This window comes from Rousettus aegyptiacus, unplaced genomic scaffold (assembly GCF_014176215.1).
Source record: "Rousettus aegyptiacus isolate mRouAeg1 unplaced genomic scaffold, mRouAeg1.p scaffold_m13_p_6, whole genome shotgun sequence".
NCBI lineage: Eukaryota > Metazoa > Chordata > Mammalia > Chiroptera > Pteropodidae > Rousettus > Rousettus aegyptiacus.
In genome coordinates, this window is record NW_023416309.1 from 104,834,897 (window position 1) to 104,861,121 (window position 26,225).

At 42.3% G+C, this 26,225-nt stretch overlaps 1 protein-coding gene and 1 non-coding gene across 3 annotated transcripts in view; both read right to left on the minus strand.

The window, feature by feature from the left end:
* Positions 1-26,225, minus strand: part of PITPNC1 (phosphatidylinositol transfer protein cytoplasmic 1) — a 208,924-nt gene that overhangs the window by 151,933 nt on the left and 30,766 nt on the right. The gene's annotated exons all lie outside the window — the stretch shown is intronic.
* Positions 6,961-7,072, minus strand: LOC118604407. Its single transcript, XR_004951720.1, has one exon. It is a non-coding gene; the product is annotated as a U6 spliceosomal RNA (small nuclear RNA).

The window sequence follows — 26,225 nt, forward strand, 5'->3', positions numbered from 1 at the left end:
GGTCAAATCCCTGTGAATAGGAATACTTTTCTTCTTATTATAAAACTAGATTAGTTGCTGGGTTGCTTGAGGCAGAAAATTAACAGTCACTGCTAAGGCCTGTTTGCCTTTCGTCCACGCTACAGGAAAGGGGTTGAAAGACGGATCGGGATGAAAGCATTCATCATCTCCCACCAAGCACTGGGGCCCGCCGCCCCTCTTCCAGAGAATCCTCAGCGGGATCCGGCGCGAGCCACAGGTGCTGGAAGGCACGGGCATCTGAGTTCCCTTTTCCCGTGTCCAGGAGTGCAGTTTCTCAAGGGCGAGGACCGAGGACACCGAGCGTGGAGGGCCGGGGAGCAGTGTTAAAGGCGATGATTAGTAAAGGGCCGACACCTGTTCTATTTTCCTTGCTGTCTGGGCGATGCCACGGCACCCTGCCTGGATCCCGTTACCAAAGCACACGTAGCTTTAAGTGTCAGCTGCTAATGGGGCCCATCTGCGCCCTAGTCCCTAAACTTGCCTTCAGTCCCCGGGAGCCACTCCACCCAGGGGGTTCTACCTGCCCCGAGGGAGGAGGCCCACAACCAGTCAACGGTTCACACACGGGAGAGGGGTACAAAGGGCCAACTCTGGGGAGCAGGGACACTAGCCTGATGCTCAGCCCCTCCCCTGCCCTGCCGCTCTCCCACCTCTGCCCCCACACCACGAGACTCCCTCAGCTCCTCAGGAACCTGACCCCGCGACACCGGGCGTGAAGCTCCGCGAAGCTCTGGGCGTGTTTGGGAGATCCTGGCAGAATGGACCCCCAGTTCCAGGGTTCCAGGGCTCCCCCGAGGACAACTAGGCAGAGGGGATCCCGACTCAAGCCTAGCTGATGCCCCAAACACCAGTTCCCAGTTCTTCCTTATTCACATTAGAGAAAGGACATCAGAAGGAGGGGCTCTGCCATTCCCGGGTGACAGCTCTGTCTCCTCAAAAGACCCTATAACAAAAGGGTGATTTTCTAGCGCCTAGGCACCCTGTACCCAAGTTGGGAAAAACTCAGCTTTGGCGAGACCCATCTCACAGATCACTCATGAGGCAAAAAGGGTTACTACGTCAGCCGACGACTCTTACCCAAGGAGGTATAGCAGGTCCTTGAATAACATTGTTTCGTTAGACAATAAGGTGTCGTTTCACTTAATGAGAAAAAAAAAAAAGTGATTCCTGGCCAGGGCCACTGGCTGTGTGGAGCTAGCGCATTCTCCTCACGTCTCCGTGGGTTCTCTCTCTGCGGACTCCGTTGGCCTCCCACGTCCCAAAGACGTGCCCTGGGTTAATTAACTGGTGTGTCTAAGTTGCCCTGGTCCCAGCAGTAGCGGGGGTGAGAGTGGCCCCGTGATGGAAGAGCATCCTGTCCAGGCTGGGTTCTTGCCTTGCGCCCTGAGCTGCCAGGAGAGGCTCTGGCCCCCCGCCACCCTGAACTGGAGATGAGCAGGTATAAAAGCGTGATCTTATTTGTTGTTATTCACCGTTCTGAAATGCATGTATAGCTCACATTTATTTCGATGTTTAATATTAGAAGTGTTTTGGGACTTAAGTTAGAAGGTTAGTGATGTTTTTGTAGCCAGAAATAAGCCATATCCATTAGCTCGTGGTAAAACTGGTCTCCTTCCACGTTGTTTTACTTAAAGTCGGGAATCTATCTGACAACGTGAAGTGAGGACTTACTATAGTTAGATTTCACGTTGGTGCGACCATCACAGCCCAGACTGTCCTTCAAGGCTGTTTCCTGGCCACCAAATCAGCAGGAAACTCACTCCTTTACACACGCTTTTCCACCAATGCCTTTCTCGCTTCTCTATGCTCCTCCCGCAGCTTCCTGGGAACACCTCCCCAAATCCTAATCTTAGGGTTGGCCTCTGGGGACCACTCTAAGACAGATGTACATCCAATAACATAAAATCTTAAAACCACAGTTCTGGAGGGCGTACTCCTAGTGAATAGCCCAAGAATGCAAAGCCTACCTCTGTGATCCAACCAGCAGTACGTGCTAAGGCACTTGATTCTTGGGTTAAGTAGCTTAAAAGCCAGGGAGTTGTAAAGGAATGGTCTAAAACAGCCGAAGAACTTTATACAACTTGTAACACTGCGCTTTCTTTGATGCGATTTTAAATCAGGTTTTTAAATCTTCGCCTGGTTTGCTATTTTTCAGATGTCGAATTTAGGACAGTGTTCAAAGATTTTTATGGGTTCCAATTTCAATTTACCATTCTTCCTTTACTAACTTCCTTTTGGAGTTCACCAGTATCTGAATCCTTGAGGACCAAAAAAAGCCCAATGAATTAATCAAAGGAAAAATGTTCTGTTTCCCCCATTTAGAAATTCGTTGAAATATAGATGAAGTCCATCCTGAACAGCAGGACGTTCTGAGAAAGCCATCAGACTAAATGCCTTTATGAATAACTATTATGTTAGAAGCTCAAAAGATCTTATACCTCAGCCAGATGAATAATCAGGCCACCAAGAAACACAGGGAACAAAATGAACATAATGGCATTCCATACATTTCCTCTCTGCTCATATGAGCACTTACAATATCTTCTCCTTTTTACCACCATATGCGCTTTCAGGTAGCTTCTCCCGATATCTCTGATGCTTCTTGACCCTAAGTCAAGGACTTCTGGAAGCTGATTTTCTTTCCTCGGACCCCCAATGCGCTATGTGAAGTACGAAATAATTACAGTACGAAGGCAACGTCCTGCTTAAATTGTAGGAACTGGTACTTTGGGCTCAGGGAACGTTGCCACAAATGCATATCATGGAAATATGTGCCACAAATTCATTTAAGAAAGTGATTAACCAGTATTAAAAATAAGTATGTGGATGTGTATATATAAACATACATATATAACGCTAACCCAAATCAAGCTTTTGATTCCCCCTACCTGCGAAATTACAAAGAGAGAAATACCATCGGTATTTATCCTTCTTTAGCTATTATAAACTGTTGCTTGCTACGCACAGGTATTTATAAGTCTGAATTACTACGGGAGGATTATAATTTTAAAAAATACAAATGCTAAATATCAGTATGTTACTATATATGCATGTGTGCATATATAAACACAATTTATGTATTTCTCTATAATTTTTTAGTAATCATACTAGTCTTTTTTTCCTGGAAATCTACCAGTTAGGAAAATCATTACATCATGTAAATAATTTCCCTGGCCCCAACCCAATTGCGTAAAAGCATTCTGTTTTTCCAGCAAAATGTGTATTTGGAAAGTGCTTAATATGTGGTGTTCTTGTCCAGATCATAATACCTGAAGCACACAACAGAAAAAAGAAAAAAGAAAAGTGTAGCTAAGCTCACCAATCCCAACCCGTATTCACAGAACTTTTGTCATGATCAAAGGACCAAGCAAATGAACCTCAAAAGTGAGAGCCACCAACCGCACAGTTATCTTTAAATTCAAGAGGTATGTTGTAAAAATAAATGGAACGCAATCCAGGAGAGAAGTGGAAGAGAAGCCCCTGGGAACGGTGATGGGGAGGAAGTCCAGAGACCCAGGGTATAATGCTCGCTGTGTACCTGACCAGTTCTGTGATGATGAGCAAAGTTATCAAAAACGTTCAGACTTTATACTCCTCCTCTACAAAGTTCGAACACTGGATCACATGACCCAAGATCCATGCCAGTCCAAAATTCTAAGATGTCGAAGACAATCTCTTCAATACCTAAAGAGGCTTCGTGACACGGATCGTGACTCCCAAGGCTGCACCCGGGTTGTTGGAAAGATGTGGCTTTGTCACTCTCCAACACAGTTGGATGGGTTTGGAGAAAAACAGGAAAGACGTGTCATGTGTGATATGCGTGTGGCCCCTGAAGAGAAAGCACACTCCCTGTTGCATTAATTCCCACAGGATGCTCAGTATCTTTCATCCAACACAGACCGGACCTACTCAGACACTGCCGCAACAGCTGTATATCATTAGCCTGTGCTCTTCTAGTGGGACTTACTGTCTATCTGATTCAAGGAGGAGGATTCTATAAGCGTTTTCAAAATGGGAGTATAAAATACATTTTATTTCTAATCTGAATAACTCAGAGTAGCAGTGGAATTGGCTCTTCTCATATACACAGTTTAAGTCAGGAAAAGGCAGGAGTTCTGAGCCCTACAACACAAGCAGAGGCTAACCTCTACAAGAGAGTGCCCGAGCTGGGAGAACACCTTGCCACTTTAAACAGTTTATCCACCTCTAATGAACAATGGCAATCCAGAGGCTGACAGGGAAGGTATGGAAAAATCAATGAGAGCTCACTTTGATAGACAATTCTGGGTACAGAACACCTGCCACAGGTAATAAATCACTTCATTTAAGTTTATCTTTTTACCAGTGCACAGTGAATTATACCCATACATCACTTCGACCTCTCTTTTCTGCCCTGTTGACAAGGATAAATTGAGAAGGATGGTGGGAAAACTGGGAAAAAAGAAAGGAGGAAAACAGAAGAGCTCTGTTACTTGGTCTGTGTAGTAAAAGAAAATAATAATAATAATAATAACAATAATAATAATAATAACAAGAATAATAATAATAAAGCAATGTCATGGTTTTCTAAGCATCAGTTCTATTTGTAAAATTTTATGGTGCTTCCTATACCAATGAAGTTACCTTAGGTTGGAAGATAAAGGTAGCATTCTTTCCAAACCTCTCTGGATATACTATGTATCTACATAGCTCAACAAGATACCAAACACTTGACTTTTCTAATAATGGGTGAATTTATGAGCTACACTAATAACAGTGCTCAGAAACTGGTGCCCTGCGAAGCCTTGAAACACAGAATTCAATATGAGAGTTTTGGTTCAGCAATATGGCAGCAGACTAAGTTAACAGGGAAAAAACAACTTCCACCACAAATACCTAGGAATGCTGGGTAAAATATAACATGAGAAAGAAAGGCAAAGGCCAAGTAAAAGTATGTGAGCTGATGATTCTGAGGTTCCTCTGGTAATTTATAGATTTGAGATTTTAAAAGCCAAGTGGACAAAGGAAGTGGAACCTTGAGCTGCCAGGAGGCTGAGCGTTGAAAATAAAACCCCTGAGAAAAGGCAGGATCCTCAAGGGGGTGTTTCCTCAGGGAAAAGGAAAACTAGGGGAGAAAAACTCATCCCTGGAAAAAGGAGTCCAAGAGGACAATTCTGTGTGTCTTTAGGCTCTGAGCAGGAAAAAAAAAAAAAAAAAAAAAAACTCTCCTGAAAACTGTAAGGCTCAGATCTGAGCCTTGAGCAGGGGGACCCAGGATATGCCGAACTAAGAAATTATCAGAAATATTGGTGTCTCTGGGATCCCACTCCTGGGATCTCAAGAAGAAGCAATGAGACTTGTTCTGGAAGGACCCTGCTACAAGGCCACATAAGATCCTCACAGGAAAAAAAAAAAAAATCCCACTAAAAATCAGCTTATAAGAAAATTAAAAATTATAATATACTATGAGCAGAAAACAGAACAAACAAAATTATTAGAGTTCCAGGAACTTGGGATAATAAAGTTACATTTTGGTAAAAGAGAACACAAAAATTTATAGGTTTACAATTATTAAAGACATGAAAGTAAGAAATAAAACTCAGAGGAAAAACATATGGAAAAACGTAATGGATTTAAAAATAAGCCAAAAAGAACTTCTGGAAATGATTATGATCACTGAAATTAAAAAGTCAACAAATAGGTTCAATAAATAGATTAGACGCAAATGAAGAGAGAATTAAGTAAAATGAAAGACAGATTTGAAAAAATTACCAAAAGGTATCAGAGAGAGAAAAGAAGAATAGCTAAGGGAATAGAGAATACAATAAAAATGCACTTATGCATTTAATACAAGATACAGATGATGAAAATAGATATTATGCTAGTTTACATACACTCAGAAGCAAGTGCCAAGAATGAACGTTGAAAAAGCAGTAGATAAGGAGAACCTTCAGATCAAGATACAGGTGTGACACAAATGTTAACACCTGTTTAATCTTTCTAGTGGGCACACAGGTGCGAGTTTCATGATTGTCTATACACTTTTATATATTTGAATTGTTTTTAAAATAAAAATGTTTTTAATTTTTTAAATCTGCAAACCCAATGACCAAGTAAAAATATAAGACCACAGTAAATGACGATGTTCTCTCTCAAATATACTGCTTGAGAGAGTATACACTATGCAATTTTTCTAGAGGACAATTTTGCAAGATACACCAAAAACTTTAAAAATGTAAATACCTTTTAATCCCATGATGAAATTCTTGTAATTTAGCCCAAGGAATAATGAGAGATGTGTACAAACACGTATGTACTAGTTCACAGCCAAGTTACACCTAATGGTGAAAAATTCAGAACAACTTTAATGTTGTTGGGAATTGCTCTAGTAAATTTTAATGCATCTGTAATAACAATAGCATGCAGGCCTTAAAATTCCAGTTATAGAAGAATATTAATGACAAATATTATATAAGTGAAAAAGATACAAAGCGGTCTCCATAGTGTGAGCTTATTTTTATTAAAAAATATGCGTGAGTGTGTATATGTACACAGAGAACGGGCTACAAGGAAACGGCGTAATACGTTACTGATGAAGCATCTCTGGACGGTGGGGATTCTGAATGACTTTTTTGTTTTATTGTGCTTCTCTGTGTTTTCCAAGTTTTCTGCAGTGAACATATGGTGTTTTGTAACCAGAAAAAAAGCAATCATTACTTCTAAACTAAGTGGCGATAATAATTTCGGTTTACATTCTGATGCCGGGGTCCACATTCCAAATCCAGCCTGCCACACATGTTTGTGCTGTCTGTGAGTTAAGAATGGTTTTACATGTTTATTTATTTTATTTTATTTTTTTAGAGGAGGAGTTGGGGAGGGAGTTTGAGGCTGGAAGGGCCTTCAGTTGGATAAGGCATTTCCTTATCCAGCCTGTTTCTCCACCCATGGATATCAGAAAAGCAAAATATAGAACATCTCACGAATTTGCATGACGTCCTTGCTCAGTGGCCACGCTAATCTTTTCTGTATTGTTTCAATTTTAGTAGATGTGCTGCCATTCCAATTTTAGTATATGGTTGGGGAAAATATCAAAAGAATAATGATATTTATTATATGTAATTCTAAATCTTGTATTTAATCTTTAAAACAACCCTGTGAAGTAGGTACTATTACTCACAGATGAAGGAAGAGAAGCTTCTAAATAGATATGTACATAGTCAAAGATCTCATAGTTACTGAGTCCTTGTGCTGGAATCCAAACCCAAGAAGTCTTACCCTAGGGCCTTGGTTCTTAACTTACTTCCCCCACGTGAAAAGTTCTCCAATACTTTGAGGGCAAATGCAGCCAGCATATTCTCGGGATGGAAGGCCATGATGTTTCGGGGAAGCTCTGTAGGAGAATGAGGCCCCATGATGATAGGAAACACTAACTTTGAACTCCAGTGAAGCAAAGTGCTATTCTCCACCACCCCCCCTCAAAAAAATTCAATTCTTCTCATTAGTATATCTGTATTACAGAAAATGGCACCCAATTATTATTGTTCTGAATTTCATTAGTAAAAAATTCATGGAAATCTGCTTTGTTTCTCATTAAATAAGTACCTACATAATGCTCTTGATATTGTTTCCTGGCCCACCAAGCCTAAAAATATTTACTATCTGGCCCTTTACAGAAAATGTCTGCAGAACTGACGGAAGAAAAGCAAGGAGGAAGTGGAAGGCAGTCACAGAGACTCACAAAATCTCCCACACCTACAACTCTGGAGTAACCAATAACCTAGATGATTCTCTCTACCGAGCTGTTCCACAAGCTCTGAGTCATTTAGGGACTGAGTTTCTTTCCTCCTCCTCTGGCCAAATCTGTATTTTTTTTATCCGTTACCTATCACCAAAGAATAACGGAGAAAAGAAAGTAAAACCTAGTTCAGTCAGTTTATAGCTTCTTAGAAACTGGCAAAAACGGTTCAAGAAAGAGATATGACTTTTGTATCATCTCTGAAGTTAATTTATCAAGTGTTCTTTATTACCAAAAATAACTCATACTAAGTATCAGTTTGTCCATTCGCTAATTCATTCATTCAATAAACTCTAAGTACTTATCATGTACCTTGTACAATGGCATCGTGCTAGATGGATAGGCCCTAGAACAGCTCACGGATTAGGAGATACATTCAATACACCACAAAATATCCTATTACAATAGAAAGCAGTTTGAAAAGACTACAGGGAGATACCACCACATACATACTCGTTAGCATAGCTATAAATAAAGGACAGATAATACCAAGTATTAGCAAGGATGTGGAGAAACCGAAACCCTTATACGTTGCTGGTCAGAATACGAAACATAAATTGCACCCAGCACTTTGGAAAACTTTTGAAGTTTCTTCAAAAGTTAAATATATACTTAACATATGCCCCAGAAATTCTAGTCCTAAGTAACTACCCAAGAGGAAATAAACATCCACACCAAGACTTGTATACAAATGAACACAGCAGTATTTTCAGAATAGCCCCAAATCAAAAATGACCCAAATATTCATCAACTGGTAAGTGGGTAAACAAAATATGGTGTATCCACACAATGGAGTATTACTTGGCAATAAAAAAGAACAAACTATTGATACATGGGACAACATGCATGAACTCAAAAACAGCATGCTGAAAGAAGCCAGTCTCAAAGGGCTGCATCCTGTATGATTTAATATGCGATTTCTAGAAAAGACCAAACTATAGAGGCAGAAAGCAAATCAGCGGTTGCCTGAGTTTGGGGTGAAAGCAAGAACTGACCGCAATCAAGCGTGAGGGAACTTTTGGGGGTGATGATGTTAAGTTCTAAAACTGGATTGTGGTGATGGTTACGCAGATGTATGGATTTACTAAAGCTCACCGTATGCTTTAAATGGATGAATCTGTGATATGCAAATGATACCTCTATAAAGCCGTTTGAAACAAAACTGTAGGAGCTAATTGCCTCAGGTGGAGGAAAGTGTAGGGAAGCCTTTAGAAAAGAGAGAAATTTTGAGATCATATTGTGAAAACAAACATTTAGTCGAGGCAGTGATTTAACAGTGCGCAAAGGCAAGAAGGTATGAAAACTCAGGTGGCGTTTAGCGAAGTAAAAGAAATATGTGATACTGGAGGCAGGATGCACTTGGGGTGGGGAGGGGGGGTTACGTGAGAAAATAGGAGGGCCTTGCCAAGAAGTTGGCACTTCATCTCATAAGGGATAATAAGTCACGAAAGAATTTTAAGAAGGCAAGTAACTATCAAATTTGAGTTTTAGGAAGCTAACTCTGGGAGCAATGTGAAAAGGTGACTCGGTGACAAGGGAAAAAAGCAAGAGGCTTTTTTTTTTTTTTTTGTCCAGGTAAAAAAATATAAATGGAAGCGGGGTTGTAGGCAAAGTGAGTAGAAGTCAGATCAAAGAGATATTTAGAAGGCAGAACCAACCCTTAATTTCTGAGAGGTGGTCGGAAAGGAAAGGAAGGAAATTTTTGGTCTCAGCGGTTGAGAAGAAAGTAGTGTCACTAAAAAAGGTAAGGGCCACAGAAGCAGAAGCGGGTTCGGAGGAAGGGGTGACAGGTTGATTCTGAGGTGCCAGGGAGATAATCAAATACAAATACCCAGCATACAGTTGCAAAGTTGGAAAGAGTCTGGAACTGAGGCTGTGGCTTAAGGAATCCTTAGCAAAAAGATGGTCACAAATCCACTGGCGTGAGTTGGTTCCCGTGGACTCACGTAAACGGCAAGAAGTTAGGGCTCAAGAAGAGCCTACCCTTCTTCTCATGCCAGCAAAGACATTAAGAAAAATGCCGCTTTCCTCTGCTGCCGTTCTTATTGTCAGTTTGTTCTGAGCAGACTGCAAACAACAGATTTTTATAGCGTTAGAGATTACAAAACAAACATCGCAAAGATTAGATAATCAAACTGGGGACAAATATACACATTGGAGAGCATTATAGCAGAATATAATAGAGGAAATTTAGACTATATAGAATCTGATACCTAGAAAGTGAGGTCCATGTTTCAGCTGCCTTTGAAACTCCCATATTGCTAATATGGGCATTCGTCTGCGCTCTCAAGTTAAGGGTAGATGGGTCAGATTCCATTTCTTGCCTTCAGCTCACCCACAACCATCCAAATGCAAATCAGTTCTACTGTCATGTCAATAATATAATATGCAAATTGGTACCCTGGAGAAGTGCCTTCTTGGACCTTCCCAATGCCCCCAAAATGGCTGACACACGGAGTGACTAAAAAATTTCATGTGTTATATACAGAGTATTAAGAAATGTAGACAAAAGAACAGTAGGCTAAATGCCAAGAGATCCAGATTCTACACTTAATCTTTCCACCATGGACAAATTAATTACATCCTTTGTATGTAAAAATGGGAATATAATACACAGAAGATGTTGACAAATTAAGTGTTATACAACATGTGGTAATACTGCTCGAAAGTTGGTCATATCACACACAAGCTCCTGTACATTTAGAGGCCAGATAAGTTAATGTTTTGCTCTATAGTTTTAGAGAAGAGTCTTTGATGGTAAAACTCAAAAATAATTTGCAAGAAATCCTAGGTGTGGAGGAACTGCAGTATTATTGATTCTCCCTCTGTACATAACCTTTAATTCTGCTCGCATCTATTTCTAGCCTTTGGGTCAGAGAAGTTACAATATGACCCAGAGTCCTTCGTGCCTCAGGTTTTCACCCACCCATCCACCCACCCACCCACAGAGGATGTGGGCCTTCTCTAACAGTGAGGCATCCGCCTTCCCCTCTGCCTTCCGCTCAGGTGGCAACCCACCAAGCCAGGGTAGGGTCCCTTACTTCCTTGTCTATCTGTCTTACCAGACAAGAAGGCCCCTGGATCAGAGTAGAACTCATCCATTATTGTATTCTCAGCACCTGGCACCACATAAGGGCTCAAGAAATGACACCCAAGTCAAAGAACAACAGAAAATTAGAGGTAGGAAAGACTTCCAAACGGCACATATAAAAAATAAAAATTTCATATTATTTTTTTAAATAAAAATTGTATATACAGTCGCGTGTCGCTTAACAATGGGGATACATTCTGAGAAATGCCTCCTTAGGCAATTTCTGCGTTGTGCAAAAATCATAGAGTGCTCCTACACAAGCCTAGATGGTATAGGCCGCTACACACCTAGCCTATACGGGATCGCTTATTGCTCCTAGGCTGCGAGCCTGGACAACATGTTACTATACTGAATACTGTAAGCAACTGTAACACAGTGGTAACTATTTCCATACCTAAACACATCTAAACAAAGAAAAGGTATGGTAAAGATACGGGTCTAACAGATAAAACGTGGCGATCTCGGAAGCTAAGCAGTGTCGGGTCTGGTTAGGACTTGGATAGGAGACCACCTAGGAAGACCAGGTGCCATAGGTGTAAAAAATAAAAAATAAGGGATTGTAAGCTGACAAGATCCTTGCAATCTGTGAGGTCAACCAAGGGTTGCCTCGCCTAAAAATAATAATAAAAATAAAAAATAAAAGATAAAACATGGTACACCTATATAGGGCACTTATCATGAATGGAGCTTGCAGGACCGGAAGTCGCTCTGGGTGAGTGAGTGAGCGGTTAGCGAATGTGAGGGCCCAGGACATCACTGCAGACTTCGTAAACACTGTACGCTTAGGCTACACTAAGTTTATTAAAATATATAGTATAGTGTCGCGTCAGCTACGACATCAATAGGTGATAGGAATTTTTCAGCTTCATTATAATCTATGGGACCATCGCTGTATATGCAGGTCTGTTGTTTACGACAACATCATTATGCAGCTCAAAACTGCTGGAAATCTGTAACACGATGGCTTGGTATACTCATACATCATGAAACGATTGCTAAGGTCAAGCTAATTAACATATCCCCTCATACGGTCACCTGTTTGTGTGTGTCCGATGAAAGCAAAGATAAAAATTTAAGACTCCCTCGCATTCACCAACAGACAAACGGATAGACAGAATGTGGTATATATACACAAGGGAATATTATTCGGCCATAAAAAGGAAGGAAATGCTGACTCATGCACATGCTACGACAGGGATGTACCGAGAACGCATTACACTGGGTGAAAAAATCCAGATACGAAAGCAAACATCCCGTATGATTCCTTGTATCCGAGGTCCCTACGAATGGCGAAATTCATTGAAATATAAAATAGAATAGTGACTGCCCAGGGCTGGTGGGGGGTGGGGGGGGAGAAGTCAGCGTTTATGGGGACACCCGTTTCTGTTTGGGAAGACGAAAAAGTTCTGGAAATTCATAGTGGTGATGCTCGCACAACACTGCGCATGCACTTAATGCCACTGAACCATGCACTTAAAAAAGGTTTAAATGGTATTTTAACATCACAGTTAAAAAAAAAAAAAAAAAGAGTCTCCTGTGTGGTATTCTTCCTAAGGGAGAAGGGAGAGGGGGTGTGGCCTTGGCCCGTTTTTAGGTAGCTACTTCTTTTAAGCTCAGTTCTTAAATAACTAATTGATAACAAAAGGAAGAAAACACATTTAGCAGTCGCGCAGCTCCATTTCCAAATGTCTATGGTCTTTAACTTAGAAAACACAAGAATCATGAAACTGATTCTAAATTTGTTTCTAAATCACGAAACCAAAAATGAAGCGTGCTTTTAATTGGGTTTTCTGGGAGTGTAAGTGTTGCTGTAGAAAGGATTTGTTGTTATTTTAACTGTTCGTAATCACTGGCTACTGTGCTAACCTCACTGCCAGAAAGATAAACAGTTAGGTAATTAAAACACTCAAAATCTGAACTAACAGAGAACGAAATTTATGCTCCTAACACTTTCCTTTTAGCATCAACTGTGATTCCTATATCAAAGGACTAACCTTTCTAAAAGGAGCTGAATTAGCTTTCATTCCAGACTTGACTATTTTGGTAACTAGCTGTACCATAACGATCTTATTGTCGCTTATCACCACCCCCAAACAGGGAAAGTAGTTGAGTTTCAATTCTCTAAGATTTCTGTATTATCATGTTGAAGTTCTCATGTAAGCAAAACCTCCCAGCGATGTTAATGTCTTATCAAGGTAAAGATGGAAAGATTTTTTTCCTTTGGTATCTGTCAAGAAAATACAGAGGTACGCTTATTACTTTATTTCTTAAGATCTCTTCCCTTTAAAGAAAAGTGTTATATTTATTCCAGTGGCAGCTGAACAAATAATCTTGGGTCCTCACAGCAAGGATTCCAAATGGATGATTAGGATGCAACAAGCTGACAGACTCCAAATTAAATTGACAATACCCAACCTAAGTCTTCAAAAGATGTTTGTCATCAGCATCATCAAAAACAATTCTCTGAGTCACTTTTAACTCCTTCCAAAACAGTAAGCTTACCCAAACTCAAACTTGGAAGAGGAGAAAAAGCAGGAGAAAAGACTATGTTATGTCAATATAGACACGCCCCTTAGAAGGTCTGAACAAATTAAGTACAACCAAAGGGTTTTAATGGCTTAGGTGAAGGTGACAAGGCACAGGTGACCAGGAGGAAGAGCAAAGGGGTAAAAATGTCAGCCCTAAAAGAAGCAGAGCAATAAATCCTTTGAAGATCAATGTCCCTGCCTCTGTAGTTCAAGAAATGGTGACTTTGACTGTGGATGGTGAGACGGGACTTTCTTTGCACCAGATCTTAACCCCAGGGAGACCAGAAGCACAGAGCCAGAGAAGAGAGAATGGCCCCCGAGGGTTCTAGACAGGCCCAGTGAAGGGGAAAAACAGAGGTGAGATTAGTGAAGTCGGAAACCCGAATAAAGTACTCGGGAAGCATCTACAGAAGGGTGGCTTCTCAGGGCCCTGGAGAAGCCTTGCATCCTCCCCTCCAGAGCAAGCGAGCCACCCCAGTTCTGAGAGCATCTGGTCGCACGTGAGAAAATGACTTTACTGCAGGTGTGTAACAACCACAGCCAGCCATACAACTCAGGGACCTGGCGCAGACCGAGGTGACCAAAAGAAAACACCAGGATTAAGCCCCAAAATCATTTTTAACAAATCTTTCCAGGAAAATAGCATAAGTTCTGGGGTGTAATACACGGCATGATGACATGGTTAACAATATTCTATTGTATATTTGAAATTTTTAAAAGAGTAGATCTTACAAGTTCTCATCACAAGGAACTAAAAAAAAAAAAAAAAAAGAAAGAAAGAAAAAGAACAGCAGTGTGTTAGTTGGGATCCCAGGTGAAAATATGAGGGGAAAAAAACAAAAACAAAAAAACAAAAAAAAAAAACATCTTCAAAGAAGGAGGCTTCTCTCTGTGGTTTCGGAGTCAAAGGAAGTTTCACATCTGCAGCTCCAGGGACCCAGAAAGGCTTATTGTACTGGGCAATTGGGCTGTGGGAGCTGCGAGACTTGCACAAATAATCAGCTCTTCCTTTAAAGATCCTGAAGTATTTTGTCCTCCTAAGAGATTCCTGGGCAGCAATAAATTAATAGGTTCGCCTTATACTGTTTTTCTATTTCTGAGTTTTTTAAAAAAATCAAAAACAAAATCATATTTTTATTATATTCCTAAGGTTCTATTTCTGGGTGACATCCTGGTTAAGCTTGCACATACTTTTATTTTCATTTGTTCATTCATTTATTTTTGGATGCAGAAGAATTAAATTTTCCTCCTCTCTAGGCCCAAAAGACTCCAGTAAAAGTGTTGCTTGCGCCCTAGTTTTAGGAGGTACTGTTCCTAAAGCAACATGGAAAAAACTACTTCTTGTGGCCTAAGGGGTGGGGGTGGGGGGCGGAATGAATCAGTCAAAGATACCTGGAGTCCGACTGGAACTTCAGGAGCAATTTAAGCCTTATGCTCCAAAAGCCTAAACAATAGGCTCTATTTTGTGCACAGTTCAAAAGACCTCACGGCATCAGAAAGCACCTTCTGAATAAGACTGCAACTAATTCTCCTAGCAGCAAAAATCCACTCTCATGAATAACAAAGCTTCGCTCTGTTATTTATAATAAGGATTAAACGCAGTGGGATAAAATGCACAGTTCCCAGGTCATTTTTGGTGTAGGGCCGACAGTGGAAAACTGAGTTCCCCTTTCTCCCCGACCAAAGCCTAGTGGTGGGTACAGGATTCAGTTTCTTGGACCTAAAGCCTAGTGGTGGGTACAGGATTCAGTTTCTTGGACCTAAAGCCTTGTGGTGGGTACAGGATTCAGTTTCTTGGACCGTGCCTGTCACAATTTCCTTCACTGGTAAAGGAGAAATCAGTTAACGAGGAAAGTGCTTTGACAGACGGAGCTGGAATATTATTAGCCCCAGTCTCACGTTGCAATCGAGTGTAACCCTTCGAAGTAACACATTGTTACATAAAACTTTATAAAAAGATTCCCCAACCTATCCCCTCACCCAAAGCTGCTTCTAAAGCATCAAGGGGCTAGCCACCTCTGTTCCATTCACTGCTCCCCGCCCTGCCCCTTGTCCCAGCTAAAACAATCTGCTGACCACATGCTGCACTCATGACTTACAGCTTCCCACTTACAAACGTCCTTTGCCAAAATCCATATTCCTCCTGAAGAATTTGCTTCAGAGAGCCTCAGCCTCCCCACGATCCCAACCCATTGCGAGCTCTTTTTTGCACGTGGTTGATACTCGTTTGCAATCAATTAAAAGTTTAAGGTTCTTACTGAAATAATTATATATGAAATAATATGCTGTCTGGGATTTACTCTGAAATAATCCAAGGATGGAGGCACAGAGGGCAGCATTACAAGCAACTAGATTGGCAGAGAGCTGACTGTTGTAGGTGGGGGATGGGTACATGTGGGTTCACATAGGGTTCTCTCTACTTTTGCTTATACAGGAGTTTCCATAGTAAAAGTCTTAAAATAACTAGTATCAAAAAGCTAGATAATAACAGAACCAAGATGGGAACTCAAGACCTCCAGGCTTTAAGACCTGTCCTCTCTGCAGAGCTACTGTTCTTCATAAACAACTTCATTGCTGCCTTTTTCACCGTATCCAACTGTATTCATTATTCATTTGACATGAAAAGCCCGGTTGCTCTATTCAAGGAGCTGGCAGTGTAACTGGGGACACAGGTAAACAGATAAATCACAGTGGAATAGTGAACGCAACAGCCAAGATAGGAATCGGGCCGAAACAATTTTCTACAGGAAAGCAGAGCCATTAAGCCTGCTTGGGGAGCCCAAAAGGACAGCCCAGCCAGGAGGTGGCATCTCAGATGGAACCGAAGAGCCAAGCGGGGATATGTTAGGCGAAGGAGTTTGGGGACAGAGGCACAACTCAGGCGGAAGATGCAGTCCTGAAGAGCCAGGCGGGGCAGATGCCCAGGCGAGGTGAGTGGGGACCAGATCGTGAAGGGACACGCGGCTCAGCCCAGGGGGCTGGGTGTTACCTCCCAGGTGCTCAGGAGCTGACAGAATCCCACCGGTCTGTTAGGGAGCTGAGGGCAGCGGGGAGTGGCCTTCTGCAACAGACCGGAGCCGGACTAGGGTGAGAGAGTGAGGTACAACACTTAAGGGAGTGCCCCAAACTCAGTCATCTAGATAAATATTATTTTGATGCTATACTTTGTAAAAATAAAAATCAATGCAAAAAAAAAAAAATCCACAATGGGAAAAAAAAAAATCTAAATTGTAAATAAAGACAGGCTATCGCAGTTTGTTTTAGACCCTGCCCTATTACGGAACTGGAAACCCCAACCCACCCGCCTCCTGTCCCCCACCCCCGCCACCCCACCGGGTAGATTTATGAGGGTTGACAATGACATGGGAACAGATGGGACAACAAGAGGCTTTATATATAGTTGTATTTCTTTTTTAATTGTAGAGCTTTTATTAACTTTCCCCACTCAGTTCACAATATGGAAGGATATTTCGATAATGTGTAATAGGGGTGTACAGTTTTATTCGCCTCAGGGTCCAATATGACTGGCAGGGCTCTGCACAAGAGACCAGACAGTAAGTGGGGAGGGGCCCCCGCCCCCCAAAGCAAGAGCAGATGCTCAGAGGAGACACAAGATTCAAGCAACATTTTGAGAGCAGAAATGAGAGGATATAGAAACAGGAGTGTGAGCCTAAGGCTTAGGTTAGACAGAATTTATTCTACCCAACGAATCCTAAATGCTTCAGGGGCAAAACTTCCATTTTCCTAGACTTTTTTATTTATTTATTTATTTTACCATTTTACGCCCAGCTCAATAAGTTCCTATTAACTAATTTAGTGGAAAAAATAGCTTAACTCCGAAGCATACGCAACAGAGCCAGAATAGTTCCTACTTCACACAGCCTCTCTCCACGAAGAGCAGGGAGAGCTGATGAACATTCATCACCTGTGAGCCATTAATGATGACGAAGACCCCCAAAGGCTAAGAAGTTATTTGAGTGACTGAGTGACGCTCTCCTGCCATTTTCCCATCTCACTTTGCATCCTTGGGACCAGGCAAGAGAATAATTGAAGTGAGGCCTCGGCTTTACGGTCTCTGCAGCGAGTTATCGGGTTAGAAGGTTGACAAAATCGTTGTTTCCATCCGCTCTGGATAATCAGAGAATAACCGAGCCGCTTTACAGTTTCTGTATCACATATTAACGAGATGCCCATTTCGCGCTCCTTTCACGATCTCCACTCTGCCCGTGTCAGCTTCAGTCTTGTGTGGTAGGAACATGGCCCCATCTCTGTGGAGCAAATCAGAGGCCGGCTCAGGATTGTGGAAAGTTCAAAGGACAATAAGGGTGAGGAGTCATCCGGATGAATCATCAGGTGTGGAAACACACTTGAGAGAGACTCACAATGACTAGGAGGTCTTAGGAAATAAAAGCAGCTACAAAATCTGATTTCTAGAGGGCTTAGAAGGCTGAGCTGCTCTGAGGGGGTGGTACGGAGGTGACAACTTACAGCCTGCGGCCAGACCCGGGCCAGGAGCTGTGACTCAACAGGAAATCAGCTACTGAGCAGTTGAGCGGATGTATTATGAGTGTTCAAAGCACAGGTAAAACAGGGCTATACTCTGATACATCCCATAACGTGAAAACAAAGCTGTGTTAACCCTGCCGGAGGTGAAGAGACTCATGAGCTTATCGGCAATACCTGCTTGCGTCTCTGTGAATAATTATGAATTATTATGAGCCATTATTGGACATCTACTACCTGCCCAAGGGCTTCGCAGGCGAAGCTCAGAGAGGTTAAGCCATTTACCTGAAGTCACAGAGCTGGTCCTAATAGAGCTAGACTTCAAACCTGGAGCAAAGCCAGGCGTAAAGGAATGAGAAACTTTTCCAGCTCGCAGTCACCTTCCCTTTGGTTAGAGGAAGGTGAATGAGGCTGGGTTTCCAATGCAGGGGTGGATCTTGTGTGCAACATTTTGATACTCTGTACATCAGAGTATTTTGCATTAATTATGCTTTTAAAAATATTTTGTATGAAAATATCATGGCACCCCCCCCCCCTTATATTTTGCACCTAAGGGGCACGTCTCACTAGCCTCACTCCAGTGGACCTGTGATAACCTGAATGAAGTCTACACAGAAGCCCTCGTTTCAGGTAGGTTTTTCACTTCCTCTTGCCTGCCTGCCTACCTGTCTACCTGCCTGCCTGCCTGCCTCAAAGGTTTGTGTCCAAATTTATTGCCTACTGGAAAAGAGGTTTTCAGAGTTTACATATATATAAATAGTATATATATATATATATATATATATATATATATATATATATAACAACAAAAAGCAAGCAAAATAGTGTGTGTATATATATATACTATTTATATAAATAGTATATATATATACTCTCTCTCTATATATATACTATTTATATAAATAGTGTATATATATATATATATATATATATATACTATTTTGCTTGCTTCTTTTTGTTGTGCATTTTCTTTATTCCTTTATCCTGTTTCTTCATTCATCACTGGCTGGCATACTTATAAGCACGAAATGTGGCAAAAGGTGATAAATGGGAAAACAGGATGCAAAAAATTCCACACGATCCATAATTACATTCAAACACACGCTTAAAAAGGAGGCATCTAAGAGCGTGTCATGCCCCATGCCTACGGCTGGAGGATGTATTTATTTCTATAAGAAATAAGCTTCTATAATGATCACATCTTTACACATTTGCTTCACAGAACTGTCTCTGAGCCCTACTACCAGATGCAAAATTAAATAAATACTATGAGCTGAGGTTGTCACTGATAGCTGAAGGGAGAAAAGTCATCTCTTTTTATTTCTAAACTTTTGTTTCTACAAGGTACTGTTAGGACATACACGCGTGTGAGGAGAGTCATAGCCACACCAATAGCAAACACAGCTGTTTTGAATCTTATCCTGTATTTTTTTATTAACTAAATACAGTGCTTGGTTTTTGTTTTTTTTTTTTAAATCAACATTAGGAGGCTCATCAATTATATAGGAGAGAAAGTGACAAAGAAATTGACATTACCCGGGTACACATGCCTAGACAATTTCCTAAGCCAATCAGATGTTTCCTTACAGTATGAACAAATAAACTACTGCCACTTCAGCCCTGACCTCAATTAAAGAAGCATTTATTCAGCACCTACCATGTGTCCAGACACAACCAAGAATTTGTATCACCAACCCAAAGGGCCAGGTGACCTGGGAGAGACTGGTGCCCAACAACAGGGCATTGTCATTTGGACATGGAGGAGAGTGTAGTGTATTAGTTTAATTAAAAAAAAAAAAAAAAAAAGCTTGATCACAATCAATCCATGTACATTTTCTGCAGGAGAAGCCAAGAGAAATTTATAGGAGCGGAGGGGGTGGACCTCTGGCAGGATTACAATAAAATTAGACTTTTGTGGCCTGGAGTTTCCTCTCCCTTTTTAGCCTTTTCAACTCCAAGGCAAAGAATAACAGCGATAAGCCGGAAGCGGGACCGCTTTTCGTTGCTGGTGCACAGGATCATGCTCCTGGATCACTTCTCCAGGTCCCCTCACTTGACCTCTCTACTCAACATTGAAAGGGAGGAAAGAAAAATTACTTCTGAGCTCAGAAAACCGGTGCTAAAAGCCCAGGTTCTAAAATCCACAAATTTCTATCCCACGCGTTAGGAAGTCACTTAGGTCCTTACGTAGGACCTCTGTCCTCTTCATCTAAAGATCTTCTAACGAAGGTCTTGCTTAGTCTGGGGTTTCTCGGCCCGCAGGAGCACGCCGGAGGCACACGGCAGACGGGGTGGCACCCGCGATGACAGCAGGATCCTCGACCCGAAGACAGTCGACTACGGTTATGGCGTCTGGGGCTATTTAATAACTCCCTGGACAGGCACGGTCCAGCTTCGGACCTATTCATTCATTCACTCATGCATTCATTCATTCAACCAACATCTGGGCTCATCCGGGCTCCTAGTTCTCCTTCAAGTCCCAAGTAACACCACCCTCCCTGACTCCAAGGGAGGTCTACGGAGCTACCAAAGCTCCTGATAAGACCAATGCCCCGACTCCAGTGCTAATCTGCTAAGAGGCCAGAGACCCTTAGGAGGTGTCCATATTAATATCCTGTGGCTGCTGTAACAGAATACCACAAACCAGGGGCTTAAAGCCCACGGAAATTTGTTCCCTCATAGTTTTGAAGGCGACAAGTCCAAAATCAAGGTGTCAACAGGGCCACATGTCCCCGAAGGCTCTAGGGAAGAATCCTTCCTTGCCTCTTCCAGCTTCTGGTGGTCCCTGGCATTCCTTGCCTGAGGCCACATGACCCCAATCTCTGCCTCCACCTTCACATGACCACCTTCTCTTTTTTTTTTTTCTGTGCCTTCTCTTCTTAAAAGGATTTAGGTCCACCCTAAATCCAGCATGGTTTCATGTTTCATCTCAAGGTCCTTAACTAGTTATGTCTGCAAAGACCCTATTTCTAAACAAGGTCACATTCTGACATAAACTTTGAGGGCACACTCTTCAACCTATGACAGAAGGCCATCATTAAAACTGATACCTGGTTACCCATCTTCCCAAAGAGGCCATCAGGACAAATCCTCAGCATGCCCAGAAGTCCAAGAAGCCTGATACCCTCTGACTTTTATCCCCATTGCCACTCTTACTTTGACTTGCTACACAGCGAAGAAACTTAAATTATCTCACTCCCCTGCTTATAACTCTCAGGGGCTCCCGTCGCAAGGAGGACATGTCCCAAATTCCTGGCTGGGCCTCGAAAGCCCTGCCCAGTTCGCCCTCTGCGCCCCCCACGACCTTCCCTCCCCTCCCTTGCCTCACCGCTTTCTGCTCTCTCCTCCTGGCGCACCCCGCTTTTCTTCGCCTACCTGCTTGCTCGGAGACACAAGGTCATTCCAGCACTCGCTGCCCCCTCTGTCTGGATGGCTGTCCTCCAGCCTGCCACTCGGATCAGACCATTGTTCGAATGTCAATCCCTGGAAAAACCTTTTCTGTCCTGCCCATTTAAAATAGCACCTACACCCACACGCGCCTTAGGTCACTTGATTGCATTACCTTAATTTAATTTGTCTTTATTATACTTAATACTATCTAGAATTATTTTTGCCATTTATTTCTGTGTCAGCTCCACGAGGACGAGGACTTGCCCGGAGGGGTTCCTAGTTTAGTGAGGGAATACAGACATGTAAAAAGCAGTAACACTTATGGGGCCAGACACTGCTGGTTGGATTTTATCTTCAAAACAATCCTATAAGGTAGGTACTGTTATTATTCCCACTCTACAGATGAAGTAACTGAGGTTGAATAACTCACCCCAGGCAAGCCAAGGTTCAAAACAGGCAGGATGACTGCGGATCTGTGCTTCTGGCTTCTAGCCTGCCTCCCAAACACGGAGACAGAACTCCGCCAAGGGCCATATAAAGGTTAGATAGTAGGCCTGTGGGGGCTGAAAGAGGAAACTGCCTGCATAGGGGTGGGAGCTTCCCTGGGAGGCTCAGTTCCCCGGCAAAGCAAGCAATCAACATGCGCAAACAGACTTTACAAGACAGAGCGGCAAAGAGCAAACTGAATTCGGTGGATGGCAAAGTGGTTTCTGGTCAACCCATGTGAGCACCAGGAAGGGACATGGGACCCTGGCTTCATAGCTGAGGTGTCAGCATTAGGTCGCGATGCTGCGGCTCACTCCCAATCTGCAGCCCTGGCCTATGCACTGAACTCCTACCTCCTTAACCTCTGTAAGCGAAGCTCGCTCCTAAACCACAGCCTCGCTCCACTCCCTCTTCCTGGAGAGCCGGGTTCTGTTCTAAGCCTTGGCAGACGTGCCACCTGTGGTCAAGCCCCTCTGCCCAGGAGTGACAATGTCCGCCTGTACCTCCACCCATGCCAGCCGCCAGGATGCATCTCCTGCCCTGGGCTGGATGCTCCCATTGCCCAGAGCTGGCTGGCCCTCTGATGGAGCGGCCGATAAGCATGGCTGTCGTCAGCAGCCATCGGACTTTCATGACACACTCGCCGCGTCCTCCGTGTGTCCAGGCCTGTGCCCTCAGTCTGCAGCTAAGGCCGCCGTATTCGCTACTTCACACCTGTGGCTCCATCTCCGTCTGGCTTCCCTTGGTCAGGCTCAACTGAGGCCATTTCTGACACTGACAGCAAGGAGGCAGAGAAACTACAAAAAGTGCAAGAGGGAGAACCGTTGAGTACAGACGCAAACGGCTCTTTCGCCAAATATCTGCAAGGCTTGCTCCCGTGATTCATGCAGGTCTCTGCTCAAATGTCATCTCCTCAAAGGCCTTCCCCCATCACTCTCCTCATCCCCACAACCTGTCCCTTTACCCTACTTCGTTTATCAATCCCTGACATTATATTTGTATGTTTGTATGTTTATATGTTATTGTCTGGGTCCCTCATCCTGCAGGGGGCAGGGAGTTTGTTTCAATCATTGCCGTATATCTCTAATGCCCAGAGCCACGCCTGGCACACAATCATCACTCAATAAGTAGGGGTAAGCGAAACAAGAACAGTCCCACGCACCTGAACTTCAGAGCAGAACACACGGCAACAGCTGATACTGACACAAATCTCTCTCAAGAAATCAAGGCAGGGAAGTATGTACTTTTTTCTTAGGATTAAATAAGCTCATAAAGCCTGTAACAAAGTTTCTAGACTACAGCAAGCCCACAAAAAGGTTAGCTATTATTAATTTAAAAACGTTCCAGAAAGATTTACATGATTTTGGTAAACCTTATCAGGAACACCCAGTTTCCTGAGCGTTTCAGAGTTTCCTGGATGGCTAATTCATTGGGGGAAATAGGAGGCAGTTTGGGCGTGGTCCGTGCTGTTTGAACACTGAAAATGCCTGACTGAGCCAATGGAAGCGACTTTACATATGCTGCTGAAGTGAGCACACGGTCCGTTGTCAGGAAAGTCAGGCCTTTGAGATAAATGAAGAAAAGGTTTTCAGAGGGATTCGTGGTGAACTCTTGGAGATACACTGTGTAGAGACGTGTGAACTACGCGTACCCCCATGGTTAGACTTCTAAGGTGAGTGGTACAGGGGACAAATCTATATTAGTATTCAAGGCCACAGAAAGTAGTCTGTTTTACAAATTACCACGTAATTAAAACAGAAGGCACATGAAGATCTATTTTAAGCACATCCTTTCTTTATCCTCAGTGTTCCGCTCTACGTCCGAGTCCTCTCTAGCCAAAACCACAACTTAAAAACTGCAAACTCACTGTACTATCAAGGAATGCACATATTTTTTTAAGAGACGTTTTCTACGACCAAACGGCTGGACAAGCTGTGTTCTTGTCATGAATGATGATATAAGGAGGATGACAGGTTAAAAGATAGAAGAAAATGTAGCAAGATAGGTAAAGCTGGAGGGTAAAGACAAGACCGGAAACTTTAAAAAACAGTGTTGTTCATGTTAATGATCGTTAAAGGGATATTTCATCATAAGTGGAAAAACATAATGCACTCCTTTCAACATTCCAAGTTTTTGTATCACAAAGCAGCGAGAGAGCTACTGATCCTGACATGTTACCGTTTATAAACTCTTCTGCGTTCCAAACCGTCTTAAACTCTTTGTAAATCTTGTCTCTGCACCTCTGAAAGGTACCCCTTTTAATGATGGGCAAAATGAGGTTCAGAAAAGCTGAGTGACTTGCCCCCAAGTAGCTGAGATTCAGAGCTGGAAGTGAGACGGTGTTGTTCCAAAGCAGTGTTCTTTTGGCTACAGTAATAGTTCCTCGGTGATGCCTAAATGCTACCGCACCCCCAAGTCTGCACAATTCATTAACAAACGGAGAAGACAATCGCGTGGCGTCATCCGTTTTCATAAAGTGGCATTTATCCACTATTCAAATGATAAAACTGTAGCCTTCCTAATGGGTCATGTTCAAATATTCTTTCATAAAAGAAAGGATATTTTGACATGAAAATTCCCTCCAAATCATAAACACAAAATTTTAACACGAAAAATTAATAAAAGAATGGTTTCAGTTTTTATATATCCATATCTTGCAACATAAATAGTGGGTGGTAGTCTATCAATCAGCACGTGTCTTCTGAAATTTTATTGACTCATGAAATAAAAGACTGACGCCGCTATATTACAGCGAGCATTTTTTAATCTACCCATCAGTGGTTCATGAAACCCTTTTTAGTCAGTCAATACCTACATTCTTTCTTTCTTTTTCTTTCCTTCCTTCCTTCCTTCATTCCTTCCTTCTTTCCATCCCTCTTCCCTCCCTCCCTCCATCCTTTCTCTTCAATAAAATAGAATAGAAAAATAGAAAATGTCAGGAGTTAAGGACAGGTATTAAAAAGGTTAACTAATGTTTCATGAAAGTCTCATTTTAATTTTATTAATACATAAATCCATGTTTGTACTCAGTCAGGATGTAAACTGCACGTCTTACCGCGGGTCACAGGCAAAAAACTTTGAAAGCCTTTGTACTATTTTTCTTAGAGCAATACATATTCGTTACTGAACATTTGTAAAACACAGAAAAATTATAAGAAAGTTTAAAATCATCTGTAATCCTGTTACTCACAGATGACTATAATTGATATTCGTACCTCCTAGGCAGGGTATGTTTTTCCATTATGCAGACACTAGCTAGACATGCTAGCACTTAATAGTCCTAAAACCTCTAATGTAGTGGCATTATTTAAATAGACTGACCTTCGATGGCAGTGTGCCACAAGTGAGGGGGTGCCCTCGAACGAGATGAACTAGTGTCATTTCAGATGCTCAGGCATCCATCAATCTCTGATTACATCAATTGATAGGTAGAATTGATTTCTATCCCCCTGCTCACAGAAGGAAGGCAACCTTCCATCCTAAACGTAAGCATTTGATTCCACCATTAACATTTTCAACAGATTCAATCAAATCAGATTATACATTTGCCTGGAATTTTGCTTCCAAGTGTTGAATATGGTTTATTTTTAGCCTCGGGAGTGATGGAATTTGTGTTAACAGGTCCTGGTGAGAATAATCAGTTCACAGCCAAGCTCTGGGTACAGCCAGTGTTCATGTGCGATGAAGGATGACTTTGAAAATATGGCAGATCCGGCTTGTGTGCTCTGGTGAGAATCAGAGGAGGTTTTAACATTGAGAAAGTTTAAGTTGCAGGAAAGGAATAAAGTAGCCAGAGGTCTCACAATGCCACAAAGCCCTATCTATTAGTATGGACTCATCCCAGACCACCAGGAGAACTTCTCCCGGGAGGATCGTGGAGACGGCCCCATGGAGCAGGAGATGGTACCCGGGACAGCACCTCCTCAGCAGAGAGGAATCACATGTGTGGGGATCCCGTACTTGCACTGCTCCAAGGGAGAGAAGCTCAGAACGTGGTGCAGAGAACTCGCAGGTGTGTGAAAATGACCTTCAAAGCGAATAGCAATTCTAACATCACCAATCAATTTGTTTCATATCAAACGTGGGGACCCTTAGCAAGCATTTATATATTTATATTCATATGAGTTTCTTACTCCAAAGTATGAATTGCATACTCACAGGGTACAGCAAGTTTATGATAATCTATGCAGATCTCAGTAAACTAGGGACTGCAGGCCAGAGATCTACTTGGTAAGTAAAATTTTACTAAAACATTCACACTCGTTCCTCTATTGTCTATGGCTGTTTTAGAGCTACAGCGGCAGAAATCTATGATTGTGACAGAGACCTTATGGCCTGTGAAATCAATAACGCTTACTCACTGGCTCTTTAAGAAAGCGTTTGCCTATAGCAAGGATTTCTGGTGAAGCAATGAGTCTCCCGAACAGGTGGC